The sequence below is a fragment of the Erinaceus europaeus genome, chromosome 7, assembly GCF_950295315.1.
Source record: "Erinaceus europaeus chromosome 7, mEriEur2.1, whole genome shotgun sequence".
Lineage (NCBI taxonomy): Eukaryota > Metazoa > Chordata > Mammalia > Eulipotyphla > Erinaceidae > Erinaceus > Erinaceus europaeus.
The window spans coordinates 95,886,647-95,898,722 of NC_080168.1; the positions used below are offsets into that span (position 1 = coordinate 95,886,647).

Consider the following 12,076-nt stretch of genomic DNA (forward strand, 5'->3'; position numbering starts at 1 on the left):
TCAGACTCCCCTAATATCTCTCTGAGCATTTTGCCACTCTCTGTCTCCATGGTTCATGTTGCTTTGGCTGCATTGACCTTACCAGACCTTGAAGATGTCCTCTTCGGCACTGGTGGTTCCCTCTCTGGAATGCTCTTCACCAAGATAGCTTCCAATTTTTCTCCAAGTCTTTGCTTCAGTGGAATCTTTTCATGATCTTTTTGGTAACCCTAATTGAAATTTAGAGTCTCTTTCTTGGACCACATTCCCAGCCCTTCTTAGGTTATCCTTTTGCCTGCAGAATAATCAATTACAGTGTGCTAAGGCAATTTGTTTAGCGTGTGTATTTGTTATCTTTATATCCTTGTTAGGGTATCTACTCACTCTATACGGGGTAAAGATCTTTGTTTTGATAAATTATGCTGCCTAGAAGAGAACATAGCATGTGATAGCCACGAAATAAATGTCTGTTGAGTGAATGTATAAACAAGTGAATGAATGCTTTGGGAGATACTTTCCTCTTGATAAGAGGAGGAAAGGAGGTAGAAGCTCCCCACTCCCTACCTGGAGAGCTGTGGAGTGGGTGTGGTGTTTGAACTGCTTGCAGCTCTCTCAACACAGAGCAAGCGCTAAGAGAGCTGTAACCCTGAGCCTTGAGACTGCCTTTGTTGAACCTCTGAACCAGTACTAACACAACCCTACCTGCAGTGGATGTTTCTCACCCAAGGCTGGCTCCTGGAGCGCCTCTTCCAGCTTTGTGGACATTCATAACACACAGGGATGAGCATTTATTTTAATTTTAAAAATCCACACAAATGTTTCCTCACTTGTGAAAAGGAAAAAAAAAAAAAAGAAGAAGAAGTAAGTTCTAAAGGGGGAAAATTGACACTTTGCTGCACTCTGGATCAGGATGTGTTCCATGTTGAAAACTGCCAGTATGCTTATTGCCTGTCAATAAGGGAGGTGCCATTTAAAACTATGGCTTCATGAAAGTCATTGAAGGACATGGTCATGATGTTGAGTGGTGAAGAATCTGTTCCATGAGTTTTTAAAAATGACACTGGATCTGCTTTATAAGAAAAGTGATGGGGCCAGGTGACGCACCAGGTGAAGCGCACATAGTACAAAGTGCAAGGACCCGTCCAAGGGTCCCAGTGCGAGCCCCTGGCTCCCTACCGGTAGGAGGGTCACTGCACAAGCGGTGAAGCAGGTCTGCAGCTATCTGTCTTTTCTCTTTTCCTATCATCCCGCTGTCCCTCTCAATTTCTCTCTGTCTGATCAAAAAAGAAAAAGAAAAAATAGCCAAAGGGGCAGTGTATTCATAGTGTTAACACTGAGCCCTAGCAATAACCCTGGAGGAAAAAAAAAAGTGATTTAGAGAAAGAGTTCAGTTGATAAGGACTGTAAAATATCCATATATCTAAGAAGCTTTTTGTTTGTTTACTGGTTTGTTTTTTACCAGAGCATTGATCAGTTTTGGTTTATGGTGGTGCACCTTTGGTGTCTCAGGCATGAAAGTAATTATCTATCTACTTGTTTATTTCCCATCTATCTGTCTGTCTGTCTCTCTATCTATTTTTTACCAGAGCACTGCTCAGCTCTGGCTTATGTTGTTGCAGGAGACTGAACCTGGGACTTTGGAGCCTCAGGTGTGAGAGTCTCTTTGCATAACCACTATACTATCTACCCTGCTGTATTTATTTTTGTAATATTATTCTATCTCCCCACCCCAATATCTGCTGATCTAATTATGGGGTTCTTAAAAATACATCATTCTGGCAAAGCAGAGAGATAATTTTTTTTTTTAAATAGTGGACACTTTTTTTTGTGGAGTCATGGCCTTGTGAATGCACATTTCACTGCTCCCAGATACACTTTTTCATTCAGAGAAGGGGGGTGGGGGAGAGACACTAGCTTCCCCTGCGCTGTGCTGGGGCTCCGACCTGGGTCATACACATGGCAAGGTACATTCCTTGTCCCTTGAGTTCTTTCTGATGCTACTTATTTTATTTAAACATTGTTTAAATTATCTTTTCTAATTAAGTTCCTGAAGCAAGAGTGTAGCAGAAGGTAAGTCTACTTTCACTTATATCTAATCAGTGGATCACATTTACATGTTATTTAAAAAAATCTTTCCAACCATGTGAGATATAACTGATTTAATTTTAGGTATGAGAAAAGTGACTTGGGGGTGGTAGGTGGTGGCAGGTGGTGGCGCACCTGGTTAAGCGCCAAAACGCCATATTACCAAGTACAAGGACCCGGGTTGGAGTCACAAGCGGTGAAGCAAGTCTGTAGGTGTCTATAGATTCTCTCCCTCTTTCTACCTCCCCATCTGCTCTCAATTTATCTCCGTATTATCTGATTAAAATTGGGTGTTGGGGAGAAGAGGAAAAAATGGCCACTGCGAGTTGAGTTTGTGGTGCTGGCACCGAGCCTGAGCAATATCCATGGTGGGGGGAGGAGGGAGAAGGAGATAATTGGTTCCGGAAGATTATATGATTTACCAATATTACATATAATCATATAATGTATCTGGGACTTGAACTTGGGAATTCTAGATAACTTGGACTGACTGGGTTCAGTGGTTATGAGAATAGGCTCAGGGTTTGGGATTCTTCCTTTTGTGTAAAAAGGGGATAACTAAACCTATAATTTTAAGGTGAGAATTGGTTTCTTCTTAGAAATCTTTTACAAATCTTTTTACAAATATTGTATTTACTTATTTAGAATAGAGACAGAAGTTCAAAGGGAAGGGGGAGATGGCTGGGGAGGGGAAAAAGAGAGAGAGAGAGAGACACCTGCAGCACTGCTTTACTGCTCATGAAGCTTCCCTTGTGCACTATAATGCGTGTGCTCTACCAGATGAACCACTACCATACCCCTTGAGGTGAGAATCTAATGATTACTAAGTAGGAAGTGTGTAGCACATAGAAGGTGTTCAGTGAATGGTTGTTAGCATTATTGACAGAGAATAAAAGAGAAGAGATAGCCAAACCACTCTCTTCGATAGTGTGCTGCTTTGCCGTGTATGTGAACTAGGTTCAAGCTTGGCCCCTACAGCACTGAAGGAAGCTTCAGTGTTGGGGTTTCTTTCCCTCTCTCTTGGGCCCTCTGTCTTTCTACCTAGAAAAGGAAAAAGAATAGCAGAGGAATAAATACAGTAATTTCTTTTTTTTTTATAGAAAAATATTTTCTTTTTTTTTTTCTTTTAGAATTTATTTATGATAAAGATAGGAGGAGAGAGAGAAAGAGCTAGACATCACTCTGGTACATGTGCTGCCAGGGATTGAACTCAGGACTTCATGCTTGAGAATACAATACTTTATCCACTATGCCACCTCCCGGACTACAAATACAGTGATTTCTTATTTGAAAGGATACAATGCAAACAGGTTGCCTATGAAAACCAGTTAGGCTCCCCACTGGGCTTTTGGCTTTATCTGGAGACATTTTTGGTTGTTGCAACTGGAAGGTCCTACTGGCCTTGATTAAGTAGAAACCAAGGGTGATGTTAAACATCCCACAGCCACAGGTCAGTGCCCCAAACAAAGAATTCTCTGCTCCAAATATTAATAGTGTCCAGGTGGAAAATGCCTATGTTAGGACATGTTCACTGAGGTATGTGAACTTCACTAAATACAGAAGAGTTTGAAAATAGGGCACAGTACACTACTGGGGCAAGGACAGAACACAAAAATAAGTTTAGGAAAATGACATGATTTGTGTTCTACATATGAGTAGAATGATAATCTGGAGTCCCCAGCTGGAAAGAAACTTCTCTGTGGTTTTGAGGAGACAGTTTTCAAAACTATTAACTAAAGATTAAACTACAGGAAACATTCTTTTTTCTTTTCCTTTTTCTTCTTTGCACTGAGGCCTTGCACATGCACCATCTCATTGCTCCAGAGGTTTTTTTTTTTTTTTATTCTTATTATTTCAGACAAAGAGAGACAGAGGGAGGGACAACACAGAAGTGGAGGTTCCTTCAACGTTATGTCACTCTCATGTGGTACTGGGACTAAAACCTGAGTTATGCTTATGGCAAGGCACATGCCCTACCATATAAGTTCTTTTTCAACCAAAAATAAATTTCATATTATGACATAATTTAAATTTATTAGCAAATAATTTTAATGATTTTTCATAATTCTTTGAATATATTTTAAATTTCTTTATTGGGGAATTAATGTTTTATATTCGAAAGTAAATACAATAGTTTGTACATGCATAACATTTCTCAGTTTTCCATATAACAATACAACCCCCACTAGGTCCTCTGTCATCCTTCTTGAATCAGTATTCTCCCCATCCACCCACCCCAGAGTCTTTTATTTGGTGCAATACACCTATTCCAGTTCAGGTTCTACTTGTGTTTTCTCTTCTGATCTTGTTTTTCAACTTCTTTGAATATTTTTCAAGGCTTTAGTCATACTAGTAGGACATGATTTAAAGGAAAAGAAAAAGAACCATTTTTCCTGCTAAATAGGTAAGAATATAATTTGGATTTATTAGTATAAGGGCCATGGCTCTCCTACTTAGAAATCAAGAGAACCAATATAAGTTGATCCTAGTTGCCTTAATTTGAATGTTTCAGAAGCAATTATATTATGAAAATTGAACCCCACACACCAATTCACTTAGATTGTATTGATCATGATAAATGAATTTCTTTAGCTTTCGGGTCTGCATATATATATATATATATATATATATGCATATAATATATATATGTATTTTTTTTTGCAGCCCACTCCATATTATTGGCTTTTGAAAAGTAGTGCAGAAAAGGCACTCTTTTGCCAACTTGCATTCATGTTTAGAGAAACATTTTCTGCTTGTATGTCAACATCTGTCACCACAAAGCTCAGGGATAACAGGTTGCATAATGTCCTGACGGAGACTTAGGGAGTGTGGATAGAGGGAGATTATTTTTCTAATGGAAAGTATTATGAAAAGATGCATTGTTGCCATGAAACCACGGCTGTGCTGTCAGTGCTGTTCCAAGAAAGCCCTCAAAGGTAGCGTCCACATAATTGACTAGAGGCAGGGCGCATGCGCCTCTTCTTCCACCAGAACTCTGCATGTGACTGTGATTGGAGGTGAGGATAAGGTATACCACTGGAAGAAGACTAGCCATAGGGGTGGTGGTGGCACACCTGGTTGGTCATACACATTACAGTGTGCAAGGACCTGAGTTCAAGACCCTGGCCCCGCACCTGCAGGGGGAAAGCCTCATGAGGGGTGAAATAAGGTTGCGGGTATCTCTCTATATATATTTATTTAATATTGGATAGGACAGAGAGAAACTGAGGGGGAAGAGGAGATAGAGAGGGAGAGAGACAGAGAGACACCTGCAGTCCTGCTTTACCACTTGTGAAGCTTTCCCTCTGCAGTTGGGGATCAGGGGCTCGAACTTGGGTCCTTGCACATTGTAATATGTGCACTTAACCAGGTGTGCCACTGCCTGTCCCCCCTTTTTCTATCTCCCCCTTTCCTCTCAATTTCTCTCTGCCTCTATCCAAACTAAATAAATATTAAAAATAAAAGAGTGGGCATGGGAGAAGGGAAAAAGCTGTCTTTCACTGATTCATTCACCTGTTCAATTTTTTTCTTACCAAATTTATCAATTTATAATTGACAACAGAAAAGTATTTTTAAGACCTACAGCCTAATAATGTGATATACCTATATATTGTAAACTGTTGCCCACAGTGAAGCTAATTAGCATGTCTACCATTTTCCATCATTATCTTTTTTTTTTTTTCAGTATGTATTTATGAGTCACCTAATATGTGCCAGGCTTGGTGTATACCAGCATCAGAAAGTGAGGAAGGTAGTAGAGATAAAAAGAGAACAACTTAAGCAGGAACCATGTGGCCTTTCCCTGCTCTCATAAAGTTTATGAATTACCTGGGAACACTATTAAACAGAAAATTAGACAAATGACTTGTTACACAGGTTATAGATTCAACAAGTAGTACAGGGTATTATGGGAAGGAGTAACTAGAGGAACTAATCTAACTTAGGGGGTCAGAAGAGAGAGCTGGTAGTTGTAGTTTTGCTCTGTGTAAAAAAAAAAAAAAAGCATAAGTAAATAAACAGCGTCCCCGACAACCACCCTCCCACCCCCCAAAAAAGACCAAAAACATATCTTATAGTTGATAAGTAGTTCAATTCCAATATAACAGATTTCTGATTAAGTATAATACTCTGGATCTTAAAGAAGACAGACTCCTGCAGATGGTGATGAGTTTCACTGTTAAGCTAATACAGCAAACCAGAGTTAACAGGATATTAAGTTCCGATTGGCCTTAGCTAGACATTGAATGACTTCTGCGGAGAAGGCCCTTTAAGGAAGGGAGAGGTTGGTGAGTGGGCAGGAACTGAGAGAGGATGCCAGGGTGTGGGGACCAGTTCAGAAAGAGTAAAGCGCAAGTAGGAGGTAAACAAATGATGTGACAAGCTAAAGAGCACCGAAGCCCATGGGGAAAACTGACATTAAGGTCACAGGAAATGGAAGACTCTCCAAGGCGGCAGGAAGGGGAGCCCTGGGTGGGCCTCCAGCACAGGAAGTGAGGGGCACCTTCTGAGGAACAGGAAGGAGAGCTTATTTTTGAGTGTGCCGCTCATGGTGAGGAAAATAAGTGTCAGTTACATAAAGCTGGTGAAAGTCTTTATTCTGTTTGGAATTTTAGGCAGCTTGAGGTTTTCCTGACAAGATGATCTGGTCTTCTGGGAGGTATTTGTAAAATATCTGCCTTGGATTTAAATCAGAAGAAAGTAAGTTCCCTAGCTCCCCTCCCATGATAAACTGATCTCTGTGTGACTCTTGGATTTGATAAATACTGGTGCTAATAAGAAGAAAGGCTGAAAAGGAGCAAGTAGTTAAGATGTTGTTTGTTGGATTATATCATCTCTTTTAGTCTGAAGCAAAGTGATGAAAGAACCCAACCCCTCACTCCCACCCCTTCCCTCAAGCAAACAAAAATAAAACCCAACACCTATCACCCTACTAGGATAAGTGGGGAAAGGAAACATGCTGAGAAGTTAAAATGAAAAGGAAATATGTGCGAATATAATTTCTAAAAACTGCCTTTCAGGATGGGTGGTAGCACACACCCCTTGAGGATACATGTGATAAAACTTTTAAGCAATGGGAGTCGGGCTGTGGCGCAGTGGGTTAAGCGCACATGGCGCAAAGCGCAGGGACCGGCGTAAGGATCCCGGCTCCCCACCTGCAGGGGAGTCGCTTCACAGGCGGTGAAGCAGGTCTGCAGGTGTCTATCTTTCTCTCCCCCTCTCTGTCTTCCCCTCCTCTCTCCATTTCTCTCTGTCCTATCCAACAACAAAGCAACGTCAACAATGGCAATAATAACCACAACGAGGCTGCAACTACTAGGGCAACAAAAAGGGGGAAAAATGGCCTCCAGGAGCTGTGGATTCATGGTGCAGGCACCGAGCCCAACAATAACCCTGGAGGAAAAAAAAAAAACAACATTAAAAAAAAAAACTTTTAAGCAATGTGGTATAAAGGAAGATGCAAAGAGGTAAAACAAAAAACAAAACAAAACAAACAAACAAACAAAAAACAGCAGTAAGATAAAAGAGTTTGTGATCTGGGAGGTGGCACAGTGGTCAGAACGTTAGGCTCTCAAGCATGAAGGCCTGAGTTCAGTTATAAGCATCACATGTAGCAGAGTAATATGCTCAGGTCCTCTCTCTTTCATTAATAAATTTTAAAAAAAGATGAAAAGGCTAATTTGAGGAGCCAGTGTCAAAGGTGAGTGCTGCAAAGCATTCAGCTAACTTTAGAGACTAGAGGGCCTTCAAACATTTCCTTTCAGAAGAATATGGTGCTTTAAATATTTCAGGGTTTCTAACAATATCCTAAGTGTGTATGTGTTACATATACATGCAAGAGCTTTTGCTTTTTTCTTTGAAGGGAGGAGAAACCAGGAGATGTGTTCTTGGTTGTCATCAGGAGAGCTAGGCTGTCATTTTATTGTCAGAAGAGCTAGTACATTTTATTTTTCGTGAAAAGCTCTGGAGAACAGTTGGCAAATAGAAATTGGCACACAGAAATAACATGACTTCCTGGAACTTAGGGGGAAGGAAATGGGTGGTTTCTTTAATTACTATAGTGTGTATGTGTGTGTGTGTGTGTGTGTTGTAACTAAAAATAGGACTCGACTCAATGTCCTCAGGAGAAAGGTGAAACTGGAAATTAACGAATCCAGAAGTGTATACAGTTATGTTGGATTTGCTAGGTTAGGTAAAATAATAATGCTTTCTGTTTTCAGTATCCTGGTTAGTTTTTTTTTTTTTTAAGTAGATTGAAATTCTTCTCTCATATTTAATCAGTTTAAATTCAAGGGCATTAGTATTTACTTATGGAGAGCTAATGACTCTAAGGTAAGCAAGAAAGCTATTTACAACAAAGATGTGATGGGGTAGCAAGAAGAGTGTGGATGGGGCCTTAATTGATTTGCTAATTATTCTTTTCTGCGCAGTGTTATAGTACTTTTACTAATGAACAGCAGAAACAAGAATGCTTTAGCAAGCTATTTTAATTCAACAATTCATGCTTCTTGGCCATTTTGATGTATTTGGGGGATCTTTTTTTTTTGCCCCCAGGGTTATCACTGGGACTCAGTGACTACTGTATGAATTCACTGCTCCTAGCAGACATTTTTTCCCATTTTATTGGATAGAACAGAGAGAAATTGAGAGAGGAAGGAGACATTGAAGGAGAAATTGAGAGAGGGAGAGAGAAAGAGAGACACCTACAGATCTCCATCACTGTGAAGCGTCCTCCCTGCAGATCCTTGAACAGGTCCTTGAGCTGAGTACTATGTGTGCTTAACTGGTGTGCCACTGCCTGTTCTAGTTTTTTTTTTACAGGTTCTGTTTATGTTGAAAATTTGAACTTTATAAAAATTGAAGAATTAATTATAGCCCTAGATGTATATTTATTTATCAAAATGTGATACAGTCTGGTCTTAAAAGGCATTTAGAGAAGTTGAAAATAAATTAGATGGCAGGCTTGGATTGAAATGAAGCAAACAGCCTATCCTATAGCAGTGTCATGTATTTATTGTTTTTGACTTCTTAAAGACATTGACCAATAACAGATCCAGCTATGCTCACTGGCATAGGAAGTTCAACTTTTCTATAGGCCTTTTGCATTTCTTTGAAAGTCTTATTACAGAATAAACAAATACATTTAAAAAAATCCCTAGAAGTTTCCATGCAAAGGCAAACTAATTTCTTTTTTGGCGCAGCCCAGTCCTCATGTGCATTCAGTTTCACTGCTCCAGGGCCTCTTTTTCAGATAGGCAGGAGAGAGGGATACAAGGGGGAGAGGGATAGATATTAGAATACTAGAGCTATCTTTGGTGCCATGGAATTCCCATGTGGTGCTGGGAAACAGACTTGGACCATGGACATGACAAGGTGCACACCCTTCCTGGTGAGCTATCTCTCAGGCCTCAAACTTTCTTTCTGCTTTAACAATATTCACCTCTAAACTGTGGTGACACAGTATACTGGTGACCATGGATGGAAGTCCCAACACAGTGCTGATGTCAGCCTTGGTGACAGAGTATGCAGTAGTCTGCACAGGAGCATGGTGGACTGTGGGCAGATCCAGTCTGTGCTGGTGTACAAAGAAAAGTACAGTTCTTTTGGAGGTAGGGCTACGAAGCAGCAGCAGCTGTGTTTCTCTCCTCTCCTCTTCCAGGTCAACTGGGAATACCAAAGGAGACCACCTGGGACCACAACAAGATGGGACTGGAACGACTTCAGGAACCCCACCAAATCATGGGTGAATACAAACACTTGTGGCTCCTGGACAGAGAGGAGCCTAGGGAGAGATTAAGTGCCTGGTAAAAGTCCGGAAGTTTACCAGTTGAGACACCACCTCCAGTCTGTTTCACCAACAAAAAGATGGCTGAAGGGAGGAGAGGACTCCCCTAAGACTCACCAAATGCAACTGTGAGTCTCCATTGCTACTGCCCTCAGAATCCGGGGCAGCTGTGGGGAGGCCCTGTGCTGACACCAGGGGACAGAGAACTAACTGGAAACTCAGGAGAAGATCTATACCTTGGTGGCCTAGCAGTGGGGCTGTGAGAGTCTCTTTGTATAACCACTGGATTATCTCTTCCCCACCCTGCTTTATCTCTTAGTCTGGAGTCAGTGATTAAGCTAAGAAGCCTACTTATAGTTTTAAAAGCCCTCAGGCTCCCATGGCCTACAGGGAAGAAAAAGAACAAAAGAGGCTTTTAAGCCACTGAGCTCCAACTCAGGGATTACAGTAATATTGAAACAAATGTCAATTTATACAACTGTAAACTCTTTAATTACCTTACACAAGTCAATCCAGGCAAGAGTGATCAGTAATTTGAAAAGTACTGAAGGGACCTCATAACAAACATTATAAAATGGTTAAACCAACAAGAAGAAATATTGGAGAAATGAACTAGGAGAACAGTTCAGCTAAAAGCCCCTCAAAGGTTGAAGCAAAAAATAATGAGGTCGACATCCAAACACTAGTTGAGGAAATAATCACAGGAGTGAGTAAAGAGTTTGAAAGACTTTTCATCAGAAATGCAGAAACAACAAATGAGACTCTGGAAGAAACAATAATTATCTCAAGGTTATTATAGAGCTGAAAGCTGAAATAGCTGAGCTAAGAACACAACTAGCTGAACAAGCTAAAACAGTATCAGAACAGGGTAACAAAGTAGATGAACTCCAGAAAAGAGTAAAGGGGAGAGAGAATAGAATCAGTGAGGCTGAAGACAGAATTAGCAAGATCGAGGACAAATTAGAGACAACTAAAAAGAAGAAGTAAGAGATCTCAAAAGGAGATTAAGAGATACTGAAAACAACATCAGAGACCTATGGGATGACTTCAAAAGAAATAATATGCACATTATTGGCTTACCAGAGGAAGAGAGGGAGGGGAAGAAAGCATTCTTCAGGATATAATAACTGAGAACTTCTCTAGTCTAGACAACATCAAAGATATAAAGGTTCAAGAAGCCCAGAGGGTCCCAAACATAATTAACCCAGACTTAAAGACACCAAGACACATCATATATAGAATGGAAAGGAATAAGGATAAAGAAAGGATCCTGAAGGCTGCAAGAGAAATACAAAGAGTCACTTACAGAGGAAAACCCATAAGATTAACAGCTGACTTCTCCACACAAACACTACAGGGCAGAAGAGAATGGCAAGATATCTATGGAGTGCTCAATGAAAAACGCTTTCAACCAAGGCTACTGTATCCTGATAGACTGTCATTCAGACTCTACGGAGGCATAAAAACCTTCTCAGACAAGCAACAGTAGAAAGAATCAACTATTACCAAGCCTGCCCTGAAAGAAGTTCTGAAAGGTCTCCTAGAAGCAGTCAGATGACCATAAATAGGCATACAAAAGAAAGATTAGTAATAGTCCCAAAATGTGGAAGCTCAACTATTGGGACTATGTGTAAGCCTGACAGAGTGTAGGGAGAATCACCCCATCCTTGGATGGAGGTCTGAGAAGATAACCTCTTGGTAAGTCTCACTCAACCGAGGTGAGCAAAAGGGGGAAAACTCAGACTTAGTTCTTTCCTTCTCAACTCTCAGGCCCACAGAAACCCCAATACTTCCCTCCATTAACTGCAGGCCACATGGCCGCAGATTCACTTATTCAAAGTCACCTTCTGATCACAGAAGAACACACCTTATCACACATTCCATCATACATCCCAGACCCCAGACAAGAGAAATTCCAAACTATATGGCTTTTTGATATCCATCTTCTTTCTGTCTCACCCTTCTGGTGTAACCCTTATGCTTCTCTCAAATACCTTTGGATAATTAAGTTGCTTGCGTCATGGAGAATAACTGTCTTGTATCTCATCAATTCCTGTCATACAAGCCCCCTACCATAGAGGCAAGCTGACCTTTAAGAAACCTGTAATTTCTGACATATTTCAATAATAATTCCCTTTGTTTGGTTTTCTATTTAACTCATATCCACCTTGCTAATAAACGAGTTTTGAGCATGCTGAAGAGCTCTCTGGTATCTTTTACTTGGTGTTA

The 12,076-nt window shown here is 40.5% G+C and overlaps 1 long non-coding RNA gene across 1 annotated transcript; it reads left to right on the plus strand.

Moving 5' to 3' along the window:
* Window positions 1–1,783: 1,783 nt before the first annotated feature.
* On the plus strand, window positions 1,784–9,792 carry LOC132539471 (uncharacterized). Its single transcript, XR_009550785.1, has 3 exons — window positions 1,784–1,943; window positions 2,024–2,049; window positions 9,722–9,792. It is a non-coding gene; the product is annotated as an uncharacterized LOC132539471 (long non-coding RNA).
* Window positions 9,793–12,076: the final 2,284 nt, after the last annotated feature.